The sequence below is a fragment of the Lissotriton vulgaris genome, unplaced genomic scaffold (genome assembly GCF_964263255.1).
Source record: "Lissotriton vulgaris unplaced genomic scaffold, aLisVul1.2 SCAFFOLD_1282, whole genome shotgun sequence".
NCBI classification, from domain to species: domain Eukaryota; kingdom Metazoa; phylum Chordata; class Amphibia; order Caudata; family Salamandridae; genus Lissotriton; species Lissotriton vulgaris.
In genome coordinates, this window is record NW_028255078.1 from 334,038 (window position 1) to 357,413 (window position 23,376).

Here is a 23,376-nt window from a genome sequence, read left to right on the forward strand (position 1 = left end):
TACCATCAACTTGTAGTTGGTGGTAAATTGCGATTTTTAACAAAAATGCCCTAATTGGCATTTGTAAGGGTGGCATGTGACACTCATACATGCCCATAGGGCATGTATGTGTGCCACATGCACACACATGTAGATTTGAGGGGTGCAGCAGGGTGTCTTTGAGACACCCCTGCACCCTTGAAATAATTCTCAAATTGCGATTAGCAAATTGCGAATTCGCAATTTGAGAATTACTGCACAATCATTCCTATGGGCCTCCTGGCCCATAGAAATGAATGGGAAAATTATTCCTTAATTGCGATTAGCAATTTGCTAATCGCAATTAAGGAATTGTAAGGAATCGCTAAAAAATAGCGAAATTCTACATACATACCATTTTGCACTTCTCAAATAGCGATTCCTTAACAATCGCTATTAGAGAAGTGCAAAATGGTTTCTTGATACATCTGCCCCTAAATGAGAAGGATGAAATCACAGAGGGTGAACTCAACAAGCTCTGGGGAGAAATAGATGATCTGCAATGTGATAACTTGTTAGCATTATGGGGAGATTCCTTTAAATTGTTAAATATAGTGGTGAAATCTGCCCCCTTAAAGCGCAATCATCTGTTCACCCTGAACAGAGTTTATATAACTCCAAAACAACTGGTTAGAATTACAAATCTTGAATATAGCTGCCCACGGTGTAAGGCCCCAGCTGTAGACGATATGCACATGTTCGTAGAATGCCCAAGATTGTTACCCTTTTGGACTAAAATTGGAGAGTTCATATCTGATGTCCTAGGTATACATATTGAGATCTCTTCTAGGACAATTTTCTTTGGGTTAGGGGCAGAATATCAGCTTCAGGATATGATGACTAAATTCATCTTTTATGTAATTATCCTAGCAAGGCGTGAAATTTGAAAGGCCTGGAAGTCAGAGAATGCCCCTACATTTACGGATTGTCTGAAGTATATTGTGTATGTTAGCGAGTCCGATATGGCTTGTGACAGCTCTAGCCAAGATAAGATCTGGGCGGCCCTTGTGGCTTGGCGGAACCGATGAAAGTTTTCCTATGATTTCACCTGGGTACTGTTGGTGCTTGTTCTCCTGCCGAAGAAAGGGTCTTCAAGGTCGAAAGGGTATGGAGCGGACATAGCAAACAGCCAAGTCTAGAGAAGGGTTTTCGCCCTCCTCCCCTACAAAGGATATAATCCTTAAGGTTCGTACATCGCAATGTAGGGAGGAGGAGATACCCTAGCTAGAATACCCAATCTGGTATATGAGGAATAAAAAATAAAAAAATAAAAATAAGGTGATAATGTTAAATATTCCATTCCTTGTTTCAGGCCATACTCACTCCCTCATTTTGCAGCTTCAGCATTGGGCAAATTTAGTTGTGGAACAATTTCTGTTGGGGGTTGAATCTTTTTATATGAGGAAATAAGATCCTTTCCCATTTGTAATGCGTTAAAGGATGTTTTGAAGGAGGCGTGGTCTCATCTAAGGACTAGGGTGAATAGGGAAAAATCTGAATAATTATTTACCGGTAAGTAATCTGGACTATAGATTCAGAGCAATCCTTTAAATGTGAGTGGGAGGGAAAGGTGCAACACCTGCATTTTAGCAATTATCATCTTTCGACATCAGATAGACACACACTTTGCTATTCAAGCACTGGGAGCTCTTGCAACACGCTGTTCAACATAGAGATACTGGCTGCTATTTGGCACAGCAGATAGCCTCCAGAAATGTTCTAGCTGTAGCACTCACTATAAGTTAAGGGATAAAGTACCACCTGCCCTACATTATAAGGATACTTCAAGTCACTGTGGAGTTCCATGCCCATTTAGAGGAACGAGATAGAGGAACTCCGAGGTGACTTGTAATATCTCTATCATTTACACCAGGGGTACTTTGTCCTATATAATACATTTTCACACCATCCCCTTTTCCACATATGACTTAAATACTTGGGGCATAGCTCTTTCATATGAAAGAGCGAGCATGTTTGCTAACACAAATAATTAAAATAAAAACTCTAGTGCAAAATTATACACATCAAAAACCTGTTACATATTTGTTGCAAACAGATTAGAAACAGTTCAATACAAGTCAGTAGAACAACAAACTAAAAAGCTGCAGTAGTTTGGAATATGTAGAAAGGTGCAGAAAGGTTCTAGGTTTTCTCTAAGGACTGCAATACAACACTCTCTCTGCTTGTCATTGTAAGCTATTAAAAGAGATTAAAAAAGAAAAGAAACGCTCAGTTTTTATTGCTTTAAAGTGCTGCTTCTATTACACACCGTGACCTGGGCTGCTTGCTGGCTTAGGCAGCAGGCGTTGTGAAGTCAGAACTCTACTGTAATATCTTATAATTAAGGCTCTTTGTTTTCCCTATTTACTGATTTTTGCAGCTAAATACAGACAGAAAACCATTTATTTTCTTGTCTGTATTTATTTTTAAATGTGGATAAAAACGGAAATTGGGTGTTTTTTGAGGGATTCTAAATACACTTTGCCATTACTGCCAGGCCCATAACTGTGTGGACTGAATAAGGGGATTTAAAAAAAAAAAAGAAAAGGAATTTTAGTAATGAGGCTTATACAGCAGTAGATATCCAGTAGATATCCACAAGGCTGATACTGAAATGTGTATATTTTCGTATAAGTGCATTGATTTATCTTCTGCTGGTGTTCATGTCACTCACACCTGGCAGGCATTCAAGCGTGACTATATATTTATAGGTTAAACAAATGCGGAAATATAGCAGTTTCACCTTTATTTTGGTTCACAAAACCCATAATAAATATGCATAAATACAGTTAAAGTTGACAAATAGTAAATATGGATAAATACAGACAGAAATGTAAAAAGAAAATACCATAAAACCGGGAGCCCTAATTATAATAGACGAGTTGTGACGTATTTTCTTAATAATCAGAGACTGAGCGCGTCGCAGATTATAAAGAAATTAGAGACTGCAGAATCCCATGTATTATAGTCGCTTAAGGCACATAACCCCACAGTGATTGTGAAATCCTCAAGTCATTTTCAGAATATTTTAGTCTAATACTTGTCAGTAAATTCTAGAAATCTGCAACATATCACTCAAGTGGGCACTGTTGGCAGACTGGTCTTCTAACTAAAACATAGTTACCAAGGGGCAACATCATACCATGTGGAACCCATTAAACACATCCTGACTTCTTAGTCAATGGGATGCTGCATTATAGCACTTGATGACACCCAGTTTGGTTTTCGGAAACATCATAGCACCGAAACCGCCCTCATCAAAGCCATTGATGAGATAAGAACTGCCCTTGACCGAGGAGGGGCGGCTGTGCTCATCCTGCTGGACCTTACTGCGGCCTTTGACACGGTCGATCACAACATCTCGATCGACCGTGTCAACGGTATAGGCATTCAAGCTAAAGCAAAAGATCTCCTGGCATCCTTTTTGGCCCACCGCACCCAGATGGTCCAGCTGGGAATCTTCCAATCCACACAAATTTACAAAGGCCAGAAATTGGAGTCTGTGGTTTGTAGGGGTGTCTCTGCTTCTGCAAGGTTACCCTCACACTTAGGACCATGCACCCTGCCCTTAGGCTGAAGTGCCTACCTTAAGGGTGACTTATAGGTCTTAAGTGCAGTGACTGAGATTTAAGGTAAACCTTATGTCTGGGGTAAAAGGTGTTTGTACCATTTCACGATGGCAGACCTGCAGACACAGTCTGCATGGGCTCCCATGGGTGGCATAATATATATGTTGCAGTCCATGGGAGACCCCTGGTGAAACCCTGGGTACCTTAGTACCATATGCTAGGGACTTACAGGGGCACACCCGTATGCCAATTGTGGGGTGTACAAAGTACTTACCAGTCAATTTAGGGGTGAGAGCACTGACATTGGGGTCCTGTTTAGCAGGATTCCAGTTTACTACAGTATTAATACACTGACACAAGGCACAAAAGTGGGGGCCACAGAGATCCTACCGTGAAGGTGGATCCCATGGGAGTCGGTATCCTTAGTAAACAAATGTCCTAGGCCAGGTGTTCCTATCATTGTCGCACCAAAGACCTTTTCAGGCCCTGGAATTTGTCAGTCTTTGTGGACAACTTGTCACATGGAATGCCTGGATTGGTGCCACTGAGATCACGGACAGACATTGAGTGAGAGGATGGGGGTGGAGTGAGTTTCATGTCATCCCTCTTTGAACTGTGGACAAGGGAGCAGGAGGTGGTTACTGTGCATGGGTTCATAATGCATAGTGTGTACTATACAGTGGGCCATACTGCATAGGGCCTTGGTGCTGTACAGGGGCTTTTATAGCAGAAGGGTGGTTACACTGTATGCTATATACTGTACAAAAGGCTTTATACAGTACAGGCATTACAGATTATACTTTACAGCTGCTTAAACTCTACAGGAGCTTCATACAATGTAGGGGCTCAGTCTGCATTTGGGCTCATACAAACCTTCACAACTCCAGGTGCCCATTTACCAACTACAACTGCATGTCATCTGCACTGGAAATTATGTGCGCAGTACCTATAAAGATGCCATACCAGCACATTGATAGTTTTTTCCTTTCCATGCCAGATAGTGCTGATAGATGAAGAGCTACCCATAGTAATTTTTGGACTGGCTTTTTTATTGACTTTTGTTGAACTTTTTTCAAGAGATTTTTTTTCTTTGGATGACAGGATGTCCCCAGGAAAACAGGCTGGTTTCAAACCATTTGGTGACTGTCACAGGCAGAAGCCTGTGACAGACACACACTTGGTTTGTTTGTGATGCTTGGAGATGAACCACAACTCAAAAACCTATGAGGAATCCTACAACATGCACCCAAAGGCCCTGAGGGAGCGATCCCTCATACTCCTCACCGCCCAATGACTCTGCGATACTCAAGATGGGAAACATCCTTAACAACAACGTTTTAACCGCTACTTACCTGAACAATGAAGCCAGAACAACGACTTTCCTAAACCACGACTTTTCTTGAACAACAAAGCCCAAACACCAAGGACTGCACAATGTGTGGCACGTCACTCCTCTCCACCCCCCACCCCTCATCGACCCTTGGAATCATTCTTTTGGCAGTGCAGAGGACTGCCAAGGCCTGACATTGAGTACTCTTCGCCACCTGGTACAGTGCATGGCACATAACTGCTGTCAGCCCACCATCCCTCATCGACATTTGGAATTTGCTTTCACCAACCAGCACCACTTAATTATCTGCCATGCATAATAGAATGAAAACGGAGGAAAAACACCCCTGCACAATTTAAAGCAGAGTAAAACAAGACATACCACACAGAAAAGTATGGAATCAGATCGCACAGAAAAAAAATATTGTTATGAAAAATAACTTTTGTTCTACCTTATTGCAAAAATCTAATAATTATTTTGTGTAGAAAAGCGATTACATGTCATGCAAAATAAAGCGGTTAATAAGCCAAAGCAACTTTGTTCAATTTGGAAGTTTTGATTAATAAGAAAGTCATAGATATTTTAGTCAGTAACTGTCTTTTTTAACCCATTACTCTAACGTGCTTGTTCTTCAATTTTTATTTGACAGACACACACTCTTACTATATAACTAACAAGGTTCTCGGTTCTTCATCTACGATCTCAAATTTCAGTAAAATGTGGATAAATCTTTTTTTCTGTTAGATGAAATATAGCTCAAGAACAGTCGACATGCCATTAGATGGCATAAGTGAGCTACAATTCAAAACTTAAATAATTCATTATGATAGCGTGGAATATAACTATTGTAACAACATTGATGTTGGGAGTATTGAAATGCAGGACAATATTAAAGCATGCATGTGAATGGATAGCCACAAATGGGTTCATAAAAAGTGCACAGAACTAAACCTCATAGAACTGTATGTCACTAGAATCTAGTTTGTATAAACTAATCATTTTCGTGGTTTAGGAACTCGTTGTTATCAATGTCGTTATTTGGCATTGCTCGTTGTTTACACTTCGTGCTTAAGGAATTTGTGGTTTAGGCAGTAGTTGTTCAATCATACAACCACTCGAGATCCTAGTTGAAGAAAAAAGAATGGTTGTGTCGGGTATGCAAAACTTACTTCTTGTACACGCAAATCAATTATCTTATTTCTTATATGGAATCCTCACATGTAACACAAAGGACAATTCAATCATAAGGAACACACGAAAAATAGCAGTTTGAATGGGTAAAGAGTCGTTTTTTATAAATTGCATCATTTATCAGCTACCCATGTTCAAATAAAGAGCTGTCATAACAGGTGCAGTTTCAAGGTGAACAGTGATCAGGTGACATATTGTGCTCAGTGATACAATTGAGTGCGTAATATGTACAATGTGATTAAAATATGTACAAGGGAAGGGGAGACCAGACTGGAGGAATAATTCTGCTGCTAATCCAAGTTTAATTTCTCGTGCAAAGCCTTGAACTGGACCAGAAGGTAGCGTTGACGTTTCAACCCAATATAAGCACTATTGAGTGGTCATTGTGGGTCTTCATCAGGAGAAGAGGGTGGGGGTGGGGGGTGGGGGTAGAACAGCCTACTGTAACCAGAGTGAATCCTGAGTAAGGGAACAGAAGGGCTCAGGTCTGCGTACTCCAGGCCCCATCACATTTGGTCCAAAGAAATGGCAAGGAAGCGGGAAGAAAGGGGTAGGTTCCGCTATCTCGAGCAAAAAGGGGCTGCAATGTCAGTCAGGTATTACTTCTAATCAAGTGCAGTGGATAGCTTGTGGGGAGCCCGCAATGTTGGGCTGGTGATGAAGTGGATTTCAGGACTCACTTCTGATCGATTCGGAGTTGTGGCGATATCCAAAAGTTACTTGTGGGGGCGGCGGCAGGCAAACATCCTGTCATTCCGCTGAGATCCTAGTTGTGAGGAGGGTCCCCGGACTGTTCACTGAGTCGCACCCGGCAAACTTCGTCCCACTCGGAGTCATCAGGGAAGCCAGTTAAGTCCCACAAACATAAGAAGTCTAAGACGTCGAATTGGTCTTCGACTTTTCCACAGCCGGCAAACTCCGACGAGGCACGGGAACATTGCCACTCCTGGCCACGCCCTTCGACAGAGCCTGGATCAGGATTCAGTCCCCGCTTTCCAGGAGCTGGAGCTAAAAGAATTTTATGAGGCCATATACCTCATGTTTGGGTGGCCAGGCCCCTCTGGAGCGCTTTTGGGCCTCACAGGCTTAAGTGGGGCTCCCACTGGATCCTCGTCCGGTAGGTTCAATCCTCTAAGCCAGTCGTACCCCATGGATCCTATGTTGGATCTACAGTGGAGCCGCTGTGCGAAATCAAGATATTCCTTGACATTCTCTCCAACGCTGCCAACGCCCAATGGCGGTTCTATCCCCATCGGCATTCCCAACACCGACATGAAACTGGATGCAGGTCGCCCGACGCCAGTTCTGGCGCGGACCGTGATCATATTCTCTAGAACAAAACCAGTTCCTTTTGCCTTTGATAGGCCTGGTGAGGTATAAAATGTGAGGGGTCTGAAGACCCTTATGGATAACATCATCCTCTAGATGTGCATGAGGACAACTGGTATGAGGAACTGGCAGAGGCCAGTGGGTTAGACACCAAACCTGACACTGGCTTGGTATTTCCTCCTACCAAGGCTATGGAGGAGGGAGCCTTTTTCGCTATGTTGGTGTGTAGGGCCACAGGGGTCTGGGACCTTCAGCTCCCCTCAGCAGCAGTCAAGACTATCTTGACGGAGGTGCTTCAGCCGGGAGCGCCCCTTACAAACCATGAAGCCCTTACCAAGTACTACTCAATGCCTACCTAGTACAAGCCCTGCATTGGGGCTCCTGTGTATAGGACAACTGCCTGCAGCCTACGCCCCCTTCCTGGGGACCTGTTTCCTTACACAGCACCAAACCCCGGAGAGCTTGGTGAGCCAAGCCTCCACGTCTAGAGTCAACCCCATGCATTCCCTATCACTCCATCAAATAAGAAATCCAAAAGGCTGGATGTTTTTGGCAAGAGAATGCTCTTTTCCGCCAGTCTTGCACTGGTGAATGATATCGGATTCAGTGGCGCACGTGATGCTGATCGTTTCAAGAGGATTCTCAATCCATACTCTCCCAAACTACTGCTGACGAGGGAGATGCAGCAAAGTTCACCATACGATGTGGACTGGAAATGACAGATTCACTGGGTAGAACGGTTTCATTGTCGGTGGTGGCCTTGTGGAGCCACACCTGGGTGAGAACCACTGACTTTTCAGGGGATGTCTAAGCCTTGTTTATGGACATGCCCTTTGACGGCTCTCGTATTTTTGAAGAGAAGTCAGACTCTGTACTGGTGTGCTTTAAGGACAGCAGAGTGACAGCCAGGTCCCTGGGCTTGTCTATGGTCTTTCGTCATCCCCTGGCAGCCTTACGCCCCCTTTTGTGGCCATGGAAGGGGGCTCCAACTGCATGCATAACCTCCCAGCCACTATGACTAACAGACTTTGCACCCTTTTCGTAGCCGTGGATGTGCGTCCCATAGACCACATGGGACAGATAGCCAAAGGTCGGGGAAGGGCACCCTTCCCTTCCCTTCCCTCGGCAGACGCAGCCTCCAAACCCTTTCAATTTGATCTCCGACAGTCATAGGCATCCACTATGAGGAGAGGAGGGGTGAGAGTGGGTAGGATTCTCCATCACCTGCACCACTGGTGGTCAGTAACATCAGACCGTTGGGTTTTGCGAATCGTCCAAAGGGGCTATTCCCCCCCACCTTTGGAACTACCTCTCTACTGATGCCAACTACTTACGACTGGCTGACAGAAGACCACCTCTCCCTGCTCCATCAAGAAGTGCTGAATCTCCATAGCCATAGAGGGGATGCTGGCATCAGAAGTAGGTTGTGGTTGCTATTCCTACTACTTTCTGGTGCCAAAGAAGGACAGAGGTCGTTGTCCTAACCTTGACCTGCGCCTTCTCTGTCTCTTCCTGAAAAAGAAGCAATTCAAAATGCCCACACAAGTTCGGCCTGTCCTGGACCCAAGAGACTGGATGGTGGCGTTGGACATGCAGGATATATATTTCCACATCTTCATCCTGCCCACTCACAGACATTACCTCCAGTTCACGGTGGACCAACAGCACTATCAGTTTCCTGTGCTCCCTTTGGCCCTACCACCTTCCCTCGTGTGTTCACGGAAGTAATGGCAGTGGTTGCAGCTCATCTGCAGAGGTCAGGGGTTTCAGTCTTTTCCTACTACGACAGTTGGGTGTTGAAGGCGGGCTTGCCCCAGTCAGTCATCTCCAACACCCAGATTACGGCGAGCCATTTGCCATTCTCCCTCTCAGACGCTCCTTTTCATCGAAGCTCTTCTGGACACAGTGCAGTTTCGGGTATACCCTCCTGAGATGCGAGTCCAGGGTTTTCAGGCCATGATACCAATGTTTCAGCCGCTATCATGGTTTTTGGTGGGAATATGACCCTGAGGTTGTTGGGCCTCATGGCCTCCTGTATCCTGCTTGTAACTTATGATCGTTAGCATATGTGGGCTCTACAGTAGGACCTGAAGTTCCAGTGGGTGCAGCATCACATAATATCTCTGAGATGGTCCAGATCTTGGAGGTAACTGCAAAAGATCTGCTATGGTTGCTGACGAACCACAATTGGGTCAGTGGCAGACACCTCTCCCTTACCCAACCAGAGCTGACTGTGGTGACAGGTGCGTCACTTCTGGGAAGGGGCAGCCATCTAGGAGAGGTTAAGATCAGAGGAGTCTGCTCCACAGCAACCTGATGGAGCTTTGGGGGATTCACTTTGCACTGAAAGCTTTTCTTTCTTCGGTCAAGATAAGGCTGGTGCAGGTGTTCACAGAGAACACTACCACCCTGTGATACTGCAACAAACAGCTGCAGGGTTAGGGTCGAGAACCCTTTGTCAAAAGGGTCTGCATCTCTGGACATGGCTGGAAGAGCAGGGTATTTCCCAAGTGGTTCAGCTCCTGGCAGGCTCTCTGACTGCCAGGGCGGATGAACTCAGCCAAAGACGCCTAGTGGATCACGAATGGCGTCTCCACCTGCAGGTGGTGCAAAGCCTCTTTCAGCAGTGGGGAGAGCTTTGGCTAGATCTGTTTGCCATCACCGAGAACAGGCAATGTCAACAGTTTTGCGCTCTGTAGTTTCCAAGGTGACTCCTGATCTGAAACACTTTTCGTCTTGAGTGGAGCTTTGTCCTTCAGTACGCCTTTCCACCTATACCACTCCTGCCAAGAGTTCTCAAGAAGATATGGAACAACTGGGTCCAAGTTATTCTTGTGGCTCTGGATTGGGCACGGAGAGTCTGGCATCCTCAGCTGTTGAGAATGACCTTCAGTCCCCAGATCATGCTGCCTCTTCAAGAGGATCTTCTGTCGTAGAACAGGGGAGGGTTTTGCACCCGAACCTTCGCACCCTTCCTCTTCTTGAGTGGAGACTGAACAGTGACAGCTGACAGAGTTCGACTTTCTTCCAGAAGTCTGTGATGTTATTCTGACAGCCAAGCGTCCCTCCAACCCAGTATACACCTGTGTTGGGATATTCCTGTGACATGGTGTTGTTCTAAAAACATCGACCCTCTTTCTGCACCTCTCTCTAAGGTTTTTTCTGTTTGCTCGATCTTTGGAAAAGCAGGGCTTGCTCTGGGCACAGTTAAAGGTTATCTTGTTTATCGCCCTCCCTAAAACATGCCTGGCTTTCCATCGCTCTTTGGGGATATGCTTTCCCAACTGGTGATCAACAACTCGAAAATGCTGATCATCAGCAATTTTAACTATTGGCCCTCAGATGCTAGGGAGAGCACTTACTCTTCTGCCTTCACGGATCTCTTAGCGGGAATGAATTGTATTCAACATATCCACTTGGCAACGCATATTAAAGGCCACGTTCTAGACCAGGTCTGGACGTCCAATTTGGACATCTCCCTACCTCTCATCTCTCCCTGCCCATGGTCTGACCACTTCATTATTTTGTTTTCCCTGGCCTTTTCCCCCCCCCCATACCAGCCAAACACCTACGGGGAACCTCCTGGACAGGAACTGGAACAGGGCTGATCTTGATAAATTTTGCTCCTTATTCAGCGCCTCTTCCCCCATCGAACAGGACTCCCTGAACACCCAGGCTGCCAGTGTGAGGCACTGGCTTGATTCCGCTAGTAACACTCTGGCACCTCTTAGACGCCTTAAATTAAAGCGCCCCCACGACGCCCAGAGATGGTTCTCGGATTAACTAAAAGCTAAAAAACGTACACTTAGACGGGCCGAACGTAGTTGGAGGCTTAACTACACCCCTGAGAAAAAAGTGCTATTCATGGCCCAGCTTAAAGACTATTAACTGTCCATCCTCCACGCTAAAACCTTGTATATTTCCAAGAGGATTACTGACTCCGCTTCCAAGGCAAAAGATATTTTTTCCATAGTGGAAGAACTTTCACACCCTGACCGAGTTACCATTAAACCTTCCCCTTCCCAAGAATTATGTGACTCCCTTAATTCCTTTTTTGTGGAAAAAATTGCAAAACTCAAAGAGAGTATTCCCCGTCGCACACCATCCTCTACACTCACAGTTGCCCCAACATTTATTATTAGCAACTTTCACACAGTGGACCAGCTACCCCCAATTTCTGAGAAGAAATTTCTAGCCTTACTAAAAAAGGTGAGCTCATGCTCACCTACGGATTGTTGCCCCCCCATATTCTACGTGAGGTTTTTACTGTTTGTCCCAAACCCCCCCTGGCACTTCTTAATAAATCCCTCCAGCTTGGTCTGGTCCCTGACTCCTTCAAAACAGCCGAAGTGATACCCATTTTAAAGAAACCTACTGCGGACCCCTCTCTTATGAGCAACTTCCGTCCCATCTCCCTGCTCCCCTAACTCAGTAAAGTACTTGAGACTCATGTCACCAACTTCTTGAGCTCGTTCATTGAACGCACCCAGTACCTCGACCCTCGTCAGGCTGGGTTCAGACCGGCCCATTCAACTGAGTCAGTCATCTTGTCAGTGATGGAGGAGCTGAGGAGAGGAGCGGACCTTGGGATCAACCAGGCCTTGGAGCTCCTGGATTTGTCGGCTGCCTTCGACACGGTCGACCATGATATTTTGGTCGACTGTGTCGGCGACGCCGGCGTCCGGGGGCCAGCTCTTGGCTGGATTTGCTCTTTTCTGAGCAACCGTCATCAGGCTGTGCGTCTTTCCAACTTCTCAGCGGATAAGGTCAAGCTGTCATGTGGCGTCCCCCAGGGTTCCTCCCTTTCTCCCTTCTTTTCAACCTATACCTGACTCCCCTCATTCGGGCTCTGCGGGGGTGTAATGTCACTGCATTCAACTATGCTGACGATATCCAGCTGGTCTTTGATATTGACTCCTCTGAACAATCTATACATAATTTCCAGTCCACCTTATGTCTCATCAGTAACTGGATGGAAAACAACCACCTAAAGCTTAACCCCGACAAGACAGAGTTGGTCTTGTTTGGATGTACTTTCAATCCATGGAACCCTAATTTTGGCCTTCTGGCCTTGGTGCCCCGCCCTGCCCTGTTAATTCAGTAAAAAGCTTAGGAGTCATTATCAGTAAGGACCTCTCCATGAAGCCTCAGATTAGTGCTGTGGTATCCTCCTGTTTTTTTCATCTTCGGAAAATCCAGAAGATCTTTCGATTTCTAAACACGGAGGCCCTGACCCTGGCTTTGCTGGCCCTGGTAGTCTCTAGGATTGATTATGTCAACTCCCTCTATGTTGGCATCCCGGCATACCAGCTGAATCGCCTTCAGCTGGTGCAAAATCAGTCCGCGAGACTAGTCTTCCATCAGCCCAGACACTGCCATGTTCGTCCCTTACTCAAATCCCTTCACTGACTCCCAGTGGCCAAACGCAGCAAATTCAAACTTGGCTGCATTATTTTTAAAGCCTTGGCTGGCCTTGGTCCTGTTTTTATATCCTCTCTTCTCCATCATTACTCTCCTCTGCGTCATCTCCGCTTTTCTCACCTGGCCCTTCTCACCACCCCCACATTTAACCGTAAAAAACACGGACGTCTCAGATTTTCATTTCTTGCCCCGTCTCGGTGGAATGCACTGCCCTTGGAGCTGAGACTCACTCCTTCTTATCACCATTTTAGATCCCTTCTGAAAACGTTACTGTTCTGTCAAGCTCATGCATAAACATTTCCCTTTCTGATCCTTCCTAAATCCCCTACACTGTTTCAATGTTTTGCTCACCCAGTGTTCACAGCGCCATGAAACCGTTCGGTGTAAGTGCGCTATAAAAATGTTTTTAACATAACATAACATATCTATAAGCCATTTCGGCATTTTTGCATTTGCAGGACCAACCTTCTGTATTCAAGTCACCTGTGGTGCTAAGTTTCTTAAAGGCTTACAGCACGTTCCCCCTAGGCCAGTCATCATGCCCCTGTGGGATCTAAACCTTGTTCTAATTTTCTTTAAGTTTGCACTCTCCGAGTCTCTGCACAACTGCCCTCTTAGCCTACTGACCATAAAAACTGACTTTCAATTGGGCATTATATCAGTCAGGAGAGTCAGCGAATTGCAGCTACTCTCAGCGCACCCTCTCTACACCACCTATTAACTTGAAAAGCTCATCCTCCAGACACGTGCCTCCTTCCTTCTGGAGGTTGTAACTCATTTCCATCTAGGTCACAACATCACCCTGCCTGCCTTTTCAGCTCCACCTCACCCTCCAAAGAGGAGGAGAGACTCCACCATCTAAACCCCAAAATAGGGCAGTTGTTCGCTCTTTATTGGACCAAAGGATTTTGGGTGGACAATCAACTCTTTTTGGGGCATGTAAGAGCCAAGAAGGGGTAGGCGGTGCATAAATGGACCATCTTAAAGATGGATAGTGCTCTGCATCAATACCTGCCACGCACTGCAGATTTGTGTGCTTGTTCCACCAGAGCTAAGGCTGCAACTATTGTGCGGAGTCTCTGTAACTGGACATCTGTCAAGCAGCAACGTGGGCATCTTTGCACATGTTTACCAAACACTACTGCCTGGACAGTCAATTCTGTGGTGACGGGCACTTCCAGGGGCGCAACTAGACCCGAACTTCGGAGGGTGCTAAGACTCCAGCCAGGGCTGGCCCTAGCACTGGTCACGTACAGTGCAACAGTCTTTTTTGGCGCCCCTCCCCATTTTCTCCTTCTTCATGAATTCCCTCACTACCACTTGCCAACAATGCACCTTTCTGACAAACATTTTTTTTTTTTAAATAGGGCTACTCGTAGTTACTCACACTCATTTCTGTGATGTGCATGGTACAAGTTCTTTGTAGCAGGCACATTAACCCTCTGAGCTGTGTGGCTGACAGGAGTGCCCATGTGAGTGCACGGTGAGCGATGCTACAGTGTGAGAATAGGGTGAGAGAAGTGACTGCAGTGTGAGTGAGGTGATCATATGAATTTGGGTGCAGATCTAAGTGCAGAGTGAAACGAATGAATGTATGGTTAGCGATGGGCTTGTTTGAGTGAGATTGCAGAGTGAGCAGTGAGACGGACAGGTGAGTGAAGTGTCCCATGAGTGCAGGGTGAGTAGTGTGCACATGTGACTGCAGGGTGAGGTACAGGGTGAACAGCGCAAGTGTATGGTGAGTGCAGAGTGATCACTGTGAGTGCAGAGTGAACGGTCTGCTCATGTGACTGCAGGGTAAGCGGAGGGAGAATGGTGTGAGTTCATGGCGAGTGGCATAAGTGCTGTGTGATCATTGTAAGTGCAGGGTAAATGGCATGAGAGATACAATAATTCACTCCTGAGCATCCAAGATGAGTAATGTTCTGTCCAACAGAAATGCAATAAAAATCTTATATAATTTCTTTAGTTCCAATTCTTTATTTGGGTATTCTGCGTCCGATACTTTACCGTGTTGCCCTGGTCACCGCTGCTGCCCTACTCGCCGCCACTCCTGCTGCCTGGGCTACCGCCCTCAGGCCTGCCCCCTCGCCGCTTCCTGTGACTGCTTTTCCCGCCGCCTCCTGTGACTGCTTTCCCGCCGCTCCCTCCGTGATTGCTTTTATCACCCTTGTCCCCCCCGCTCTTTACCGCCGCCGCTCCTCTGCGGCCCCGCCCCCTTCCTTCTCCCCGGTCCCCATTCTCCACCCCGCTCCCGCCTCCCAGCTGCTCCTCCCTCCCACTTCGCCATATATGGCGGGGACCACGCGTACGCGCAGCAGCCACGCGCAGCGGGCGCGCCGTTGCGCGCCAAACGCAAGCCCTTCTACGCCCGTCCGAGCCTGGACCGCGCCCAGCGCCAGGACCCCTGGCCCCCGACGACGCCAGCCCACACGACGGACCTACGACGCCGCCACCCTCCACGCACTCAAACCCGGCCTGAACCCCGCCTGCTACCAAGCCACCCTGAAATGCACCCACGGACCATTCACCTGCCAAGCCTGCAATTTCACCTGCCTCCGGACCTGCACCGCACCCGAAAGGTAAGGCACCAGCAACAACCACCTCAAGTGCATCCTGCTCAACACCAGCTCCGTCCACAGACATGCCGTCGAACTCTGGAACCTGCTTGACACAACATCACCAGACGTCGCCTTCCTCACGAAAACCTAGATGAACGCCTCCTCATCGCCCGACATCGCCAAAGCCATCCCGGACGGATACAAGATCACCCGGAGGGACCGCGGCAACCAGACAGGAGGAGGCATCGCCATCGTCCACAGAAACACCACCCGCATCACGACCAACTCCGACGACACCCTCACCGCCGCGGAGCACCTTCACTTCCAGATATTCACCGACCCCAAGACCACCCTCAGAAGCACTCCCATCTACAGACCCCCGGGACCATGCACACAATTCAGCGAAGCCATCGCAGACTTCATCAGCCCGCACGCCCTCACTTCCTCAGACTACATCCTCCTAAGGGGCCTCAACCTCCACCTGGAGAACAACAATGACAGCAACACCACCATCATGCTGAACAACCTCGGACTCAAGCAGCTGGTGAACACCCCCACCCATTACGCTGGCCACACGCTTGACCCCGTCTTCTCCTCCAGCAAGCACATCTCCTTCAGCCACTCCACCAGACTGCATTGGACGGATCACAGCTGCGTCCACTTCGACTTCAGGAGAACCACGACCCACCACCACCTACAACAGGTTCCCCGCAGAAGCTGGAGTAAGATCACAGCCGACCAGCTCACCACCTCCCTTAGCCAGAACCCTCCCGCTGACCCAACGGACCCCAACGAAGCAGCCCGCAACTTCACACACTGGCTCACCAACTACGCCGACGACCTTGCACCTCTAAAGAACCCACCAAGCAGAGCCAGCAGCAAGAAAGCCTCGTGGTTCACCAACTAACTCAAAACCTCCAAGAAAAACTGCTGCACCCTCGAAAAAGCCTGGAGACACGACCAGACTACAGAAAACAGGACAGCCCTCAAGAACGCCACCCGCATACACCACCAGATGATCCGCACCACCAAAAGGACAACATTCAAAGAACGACTGGATAACAACTCCCACAACAGCAAGGAACTCTTCAGCATCGTCAAAGAACTCTATAAACCCAGCGCCGGAAACAACAACATCATATTCTCACAAGACCTCTGTGACTCACTCGCCTCGTTCTTCCACCGCAAGATCGCCGACATACACAACAGCTTCGACTCACAGATCACACACCCAACCACCGAACCAACGCCCCCCACCACCACCCTCCGCAACTGGACCCCGGTCAGCACCAAAGACACCATCCGCACGATGAACACCATCCACTCCGGCTCCTCTACCGACCCCTGCCCCCACCACGTCTTCAACAAGGCCATTCCCATCATCGCACCCCAACTCCGGGACATCATCAACATCTCCTTCACCACCGCCACCTTCCCGGAGAGCTGGAAGCATGCGGAGCTCAGCGCCCTCCTGAAGAAACAGACAGCAGACACCACCGACCTCAAGAACTTCCGCCCCATCTCGCTCCTCTCTTTTCCTATCAAAGTCATCGAGAAGGCTCGCCACCTTCCTCGAGACAAACGGATCCCTTGACCCCTCACAGGTTTCCTAGCTAACCACAGCACCGAGACCGCCCTCATCGCTGCCACCGATGACATCAGATCCCTGCTTGACAACGGAGAAACAGCTGCCCTCATCCCCCTGGACCTCTCTGCAGCGTTCGACATAGTATGCCACCGCACACTAATACAGCGCCTCAGCATCTCCGGAATCCAAGAGAAGGCACTGGAGTGGATCATCTCGTTCCTCGCCGGAAGAACCCAGAGGGTCCACCTCCCCCCGTTCCGATCCGCGGCCACCAAAGTCATCTGCGGAGTACCTCAAGGATCCTCGCAAAGCCCCACCCTCTTCAACGTCTACATGAGCCCCCTCGCAGCCATCGCATGTCAACACAACCTTAACATAATTTCCTACGCCAACGACACCCAGCTGATCATCTCCCTCACCAACGACCCCGCCACCGCCAGAGCCAGCCTACACGAAGGAATGAAAGACGTCGCCGAGTGGATAAAGAACATCTGCCTGAAACTGAACTCAGACAAGACGGAAGTCCTCATCCTGGGATCATCCCCCTCCGCCTGGGACGACTCTTGGTGATCCCCTGCCCTGGGCACCACCCCCAAGCCAACGGACCACGTACAAAACCTGGATTTCATCCTGGACTCCTCCCTTTCGATGACCAGACAAGTCAACGCTATCTCGTCATCTTGCTTCAACACCCTGCCCATGCTCCGAAAGCTCTTCCGAAGGATCCCCACCGAAACCAGGAAGACGGTCACCCAGGCACTCGTCACCAGCCGACTGGACTACGGGAACACCCTCTACGCGGGAACCACAGACAAACTACAGAAAAGTCTCCAGCGCATACAGAACGCCTCCGCACGACTCATCCTGGACATCCCCCGCCACAACCACATCTCCGCCCACTTGAGAGGCCTGAACTGGCTCCCCGTCAGCAAGAGAATCACGTTCAGACTCCTCACCCACGCACACAAGGCTCTCCACAACCTGGGCCCCAAGTACCTCAACAACCGCCTCACTTTCTACACGCCCACCCGCCAGCTGCAATCGACCAGCCTTGCCCTCAACACCGTCCCACGCAACGCAGAGCCACCGCCGGAGGAAGATCCTTCTCCTACCTGGCAGCCAAGACATGGAACTCCCTCCCCATCCACCTACGGCTGACCCAGGACCATCTCTCCTTCAGGAAGCAACTCAAGACCTGGCTTTTCGAGCAGTAACGGACCTCTCCCCTCCCAGCGCCTTGAAACCCTAGCGGGTGAGTAGCGCACTTTATAAATCTGATTTATTGATTGATTATATTTGTAATTACAGGATCTTATTGTATTGTAACAGCATATTATCCCGAGTGGATTGAGAATAAAGCTGGCAACGGAATCAGTTGATAAACTATTGAACATCAAGGGTTTTCTAGCCTATGGATTCTGATCATCATAATTGTTCATATTACTGACCTCTCTTCTACACAGGTGTTTAGACTTGAGTTTCCCTCTTCTACTTTTATTCCTCACAGCTTTCGGTGTAATATATAGAGACACTGATTTTGACATCTCATCTAATTTTCTTCTCTATTGGACAATATTGATGATTCTGCTGAAACTGCGCAGATTCACTTTCGACACCAACATCTGGCTATGGAAATCTTGAAGGTATGACACATGGGTGTTTGGCCACAATTTACCTTCATATAATAACAGTGATGGCAACTGTTTTTACTTTCAGTTTACAGCCCTGAAGAAGTCATATGTGTCTACAATACATGGGAAAACACGAGTTGGCTGTAAATTGTTCGACTGTACCTCAACATCACGCTGTGTTTTGGAAATATTATACTGCTGAGAATCAGATGCAGAATACCCGAATAAAGAATTGGAACTAAAGAAATTATATAAGACTTTTTTGCATTCCTATTGGACAGAACATTACTCATCTTGAGTGCTCAGGGGTAAATTATTGTATCACTGTATTCCTCTTGTTGCGGGGGTCAACTGTGGTTGAATTGGCAGCCGACCTCTCTCCCCTTGGAGCACCAACCTAATACTTGTGCTGTATTGTTACATTGCCCTACATGGTCGTTAAGCACCTGGTCTTTCTGTTCTTTTGCCTGGTTGACAATTTGATTTCTTCCTGAATGGCAGGAGTGCATGGTGATCAGTGTGAGTGCATTATGATCGCTGTGAGTTCAGAGTGAGTTTGACAGTGAAGGGCAAGAATGAGGAGTGAGTTGTCTGAATGCAGGGTGCATGCCCAGACACTTCAAGTAACTCAGCATGTTATTGAGGACTGGCGTAAGGTTTCAAATATCAGTTAAACTATTGCTATTATGGCATTATTCAGGGACAGGGCTGGACTCGCAGTAGCGGGCACCAGGCATCTTCTCGATGGGCCAGAAGTGTGGGGGCCGCTTTTGGACCGGTAGTTGTCGTTTTTAGTACAGGGGCCATTTTTTCAGCAGTGCTGCAATAGCGCCCCCTGCACCAAAAGCAGCTGCAGTGTTTTCCACCCACACCCCCCCGTGGCCCCCACCATCCTCCTCCGCGGATGGTCGGACTCAATCGCCAAGGCCGGTTTGCTTTCCCAGTCCAGCCCTGTTCAGGGGTCGAGGGTGGTGGAAATAAATATTGTGCTCATCCTGCAACAAACTTCCAGTCTTGTGATCAGGGTATCCAGATCATTATAATGATGTCCCAGACATTACAAAAATAAGCAGTCACCTAAAGCCTATTTTCAGCACTCATCAGTGCATACTTGGAACAGCTAATATAAAAGAACGCATTTTTAATTGTGTTCTAGGGCTGCCCGAATGATCCATGACTGATAATTAAAGGGAACAAAGACAGAAAAGTCACATTACAAATGAATACATAGGAATTTATATATAATCCTATTTAGTATCAAGATGAGGCCTTTGCAGGCTCTTTAAACAACAAATGGCTGGTATTTTTGTTTTGGCAACCCTACTTTATATTTTTTTTCATGAAATGCATTCTCACACAACTACAGTAAAAGTAAAATCCAAATGTAAGAAATAGGCAGAGAGGGGGTCCTGGGGGTCTGGAACCAGAAAAAGAATGAAGCCTTGCTAAACAGTATACAAAGGTATGTAAACATGCAAATGGTCTTTAAAGACTTGTGAAAAACTCGGGCGTGCCGGAGATATGACTCCAGACACTACCCAGCCCAGGCCACAGCAGCTCCAGCCGCAGCCCTGCGCCAGGGCACTTCACCTGTTCGGTCCTGCGAGACGTTCTCGTGTAAATTAGCATCGCAGACCCCTCCCATCCCCCTACTGGGAGGCATTGCTTGAGTATCTATTCTAAGGTAGGACATCTGCGGCTAGAAGTCTTCATCAGATGAGCACGTTATTTACCTTCGATAACGCCACATTTGACCGAGCTTCTTTCTAGTCGCAGATTCCTTACCGGCCCTCTTAATCTCTGTGAGCAGATTGCAGTGTAAGGGACACCCTTCTCAGGGCTTTAGTATTTAACACTGCAGTCAGTTCTCATTGTGGCTCCTAAAGGGAAAAGTTGCGAAAGTAACAGACGTCAGCGCACCAGGGTGGTACCTATATAGGACCTGGGCATGTCATTCCCAGCTCAGATGAAACTACAGAGAGAGACAAGTTATGCCACCCATTGGCAAGTAGGGAAACTGCAAAAAAATGTATTAGATCCAGTCTGACACCTGGAGAAGATTCAAAGGTCAGGAATTTGCAACTATATATAGCCTTGACCAGATAAGGTGTTACAGAGGGTAAGTAACTTGTTCATCAGGACTTTTGCAACTCACCAACAATCAGATCACGACTCACAGTTTGGGAAACGCTGATTATAGGAAATAATGTAGGGTCAGATAGGAAAAGAGAGGTAGAAACAGGAGACGGGAGGGAAACTAGAAGTGAGAATGAAATAGAGTCCAATGGGAGTCACAAGGTGACAAAAACAAACACTTGACTGCATTCCTTGGCCACAGGCTAAGGGAAAGAATCCACTCAATTAAAAGGTAGGGTGCATCCACGCCAACTTGTGCCCAGTCGCGTAATGCAAAATGATGTTACCTCTGCAGAATATAAAAGGGGGACCCGAGTTTCCCATATCTCACAAATATTCTTTAGCCTTGGGCTGAATGGGCGCCATTCCGCAGTTCTGCACTATGCTCCTGCTTATGCCCCTCATAAATCCCATTACACAAAGTCATTGGCAGCCGGATTGGATGCAGGTGTCTCACCAAATACAATGCTACATGACAACTATGCAACTAACATGTTTCGAATTAGCCGCATTCGAAGCACGGAGACTAATGGTGTCTAAGACGTACGCTGTGCAAATGCATACTCTAAAGTATAATTGAGAATTCCAGGAAATATAAACACTCACCTTCTGAAATATGTGTTCTTCGACTTCTACCTCAGCTCCTTGGTCTTTGGACGGAAGAAAAAGCACGTGGTGCGCCTATGCGCGCCGGGAGTTGTAGTTCAGCTTTGAGTGGCCATAATAAAGAACAACGCTTGAACGTTAGTAGGCTTGGAAAAATCAGTGCTGCCATCTAGCGTTATCCTGAAAATATTTATTTTCTTCATACATTACACAACAAGCACTGGCAATGCCAATAGATCGGGCTTTAAAGGAAAGAGTACTGTCATGTGTTGAGGTAGGTGAGCCACCAGCTTTACAGGCAGAGCCGAGCCAGAGCCGAGAAAAGGCTCTGTGCACCAGCCGAGTCCTGAAAATGGTTGCAATGTAAAGCACCAAACAGACCACATAAAATATGATGTACCCGCTTCAAAATTCAAGAAAGTGCATTTCCTTAACAAGGAAGCTTTGACTCACTGTACAGCACACCACAGAGAAATGCTTAGGAGAAGTTATAGTTTTGAAACATGGACCATTAGTGCACTAAGAGGCAAGACAATTGTCATGTAAATACAGTAGGTCACTTCAGGCATAATTGGTTTTAGTACAACTGGTCTTCTGAACTCACATAGTTGAGAAAGCTTTCATATGCGTAAATGAAGAAACAGAGTTTTGGTGAAATTAAGAATTTGCCTAAGATCACACAATTTAAGCAGGGAAGTTGCGATTTATCCAGGTTTCCTGGGTTCACTGTGCACAAATTAGTCAGGAAATGGGTATCTATTTGTCTTTCCCTATGTTATGACTTTTTTTTACCTCTTTGTGCTCTTTTATGCAGTTTTTATGTAGCGGAAAATCAACCCAAAGGTATTGAAGCATTTTACATGAATATTAGTTACCTGTCACCAGGCAGGTCGCTCCCCTCGCCACCACATAGCCCCTCCTGTGTGCTCCGAGCCCGCTGCTGCCGCTCGCAATAGTCTGTGCACGTTTTTCTGACTCTGCCCGTTTTCCCTGACTGTTGGATTTCTCTCTCCGCGATGTCCTTCTAAATTCTGTGTTAACATCACTGTGTTCTTTCTCCCTTGTTGACTGTGTTAGCATTATTGTATTAATTGTATTTTCCCCTCTGTGCCCCCTCTGTGCCCCACACTTTAACTTCTGTATCCCCCCGCGCTCCCCCCTCCGTTTTTTACCCCCGCTGCATCCCCGCCCCCTGATCCCCCATTTGCCATCCCGCTCCCAACTCCCAGCTGCTCCTCCCTCCCACATCCACTCATATGAGGCCGGCACTCCAAAGGCGCGCCTAAGGCAAGCCGGTCTGCGCCCGTCCCTGCCTGGACTGCGCCCAGCGCCAGGACCCTTGGCCCCTGCGAAACGCCACGACGCCCGCCTCTGCTATGACTCCAGCACCCTACACGCACTCAACGCCAGACAATCACGCACCTGCTGCCTGGCCGCCCGAAGCGCACCCAAGGACCCTTCTCTTGCCGGAGTTGCAGCTTCACCAGCATCCAGCCCACCCACCAAAGAACCCAACCACCTCAGACGAATCCTCCTCAACACCCGCTCCACACGCAAACACGCCGTGGAACTCTGGGACCTATTGGACTGGACGGTCTTCTCAATGACTTTAGCCGGGAAGGGGAGAAGAGAGATGGGGCGGAGGCTCTTGAGGGCTTTGGGGTCCGCTGTTGGTTTCTTCAGAAGGGCGTTGAATTCTGCGTGTTTCCAGCTTCCAGGGAAGGTGGCTGACGTGAAGGAGCTGTTGATGATGTTCAGGAGGTCGGGTGCGATGATGGTGTCGGCTTTGTTGAAGATATGATGATGGCATGGGTCGGATGGGGAGCCGGAGTGGATGGTGTTTATGACGCAGGTGGTGTCTTCAGTGCTGATGGGGGTCCATGCGCTGAGGCTGGTGGTGGGGGCCGTTGGTAGGGTGGCTGGAGGCGGAGTCTGGGGTCCGAAGCTGTCGTTTATATCTACGATCATGCGGTGGAAGAATGTGGCGAGGGAGTTG

General features: G+C 47.8%; 1 protein-coding gene across 1 annotated transcript in view; it reads right to left on the reverse strand.

Moving 5' to 3' along the window:
- BDH2 (3-hydroxybutyrate dehydrogenase 2) overlaps positions 1-21,432 on the reverse strand; it is a 134,148-nt gene extending 112,716 nt beyond the window's left edge. Inside the window, exon 1 of the mRNA XM_086951850.1 lies at positions 21,381-21,432. The gene's annotated coding sequence lies outside the window, so the exon portion shown is untranslated. The remainder of the gene's footprint in view (positions 1-21,380) is intronic.
- Between the last annotated feature and the right edge of the window lie 1,944 nt (positions 21,433-23,376).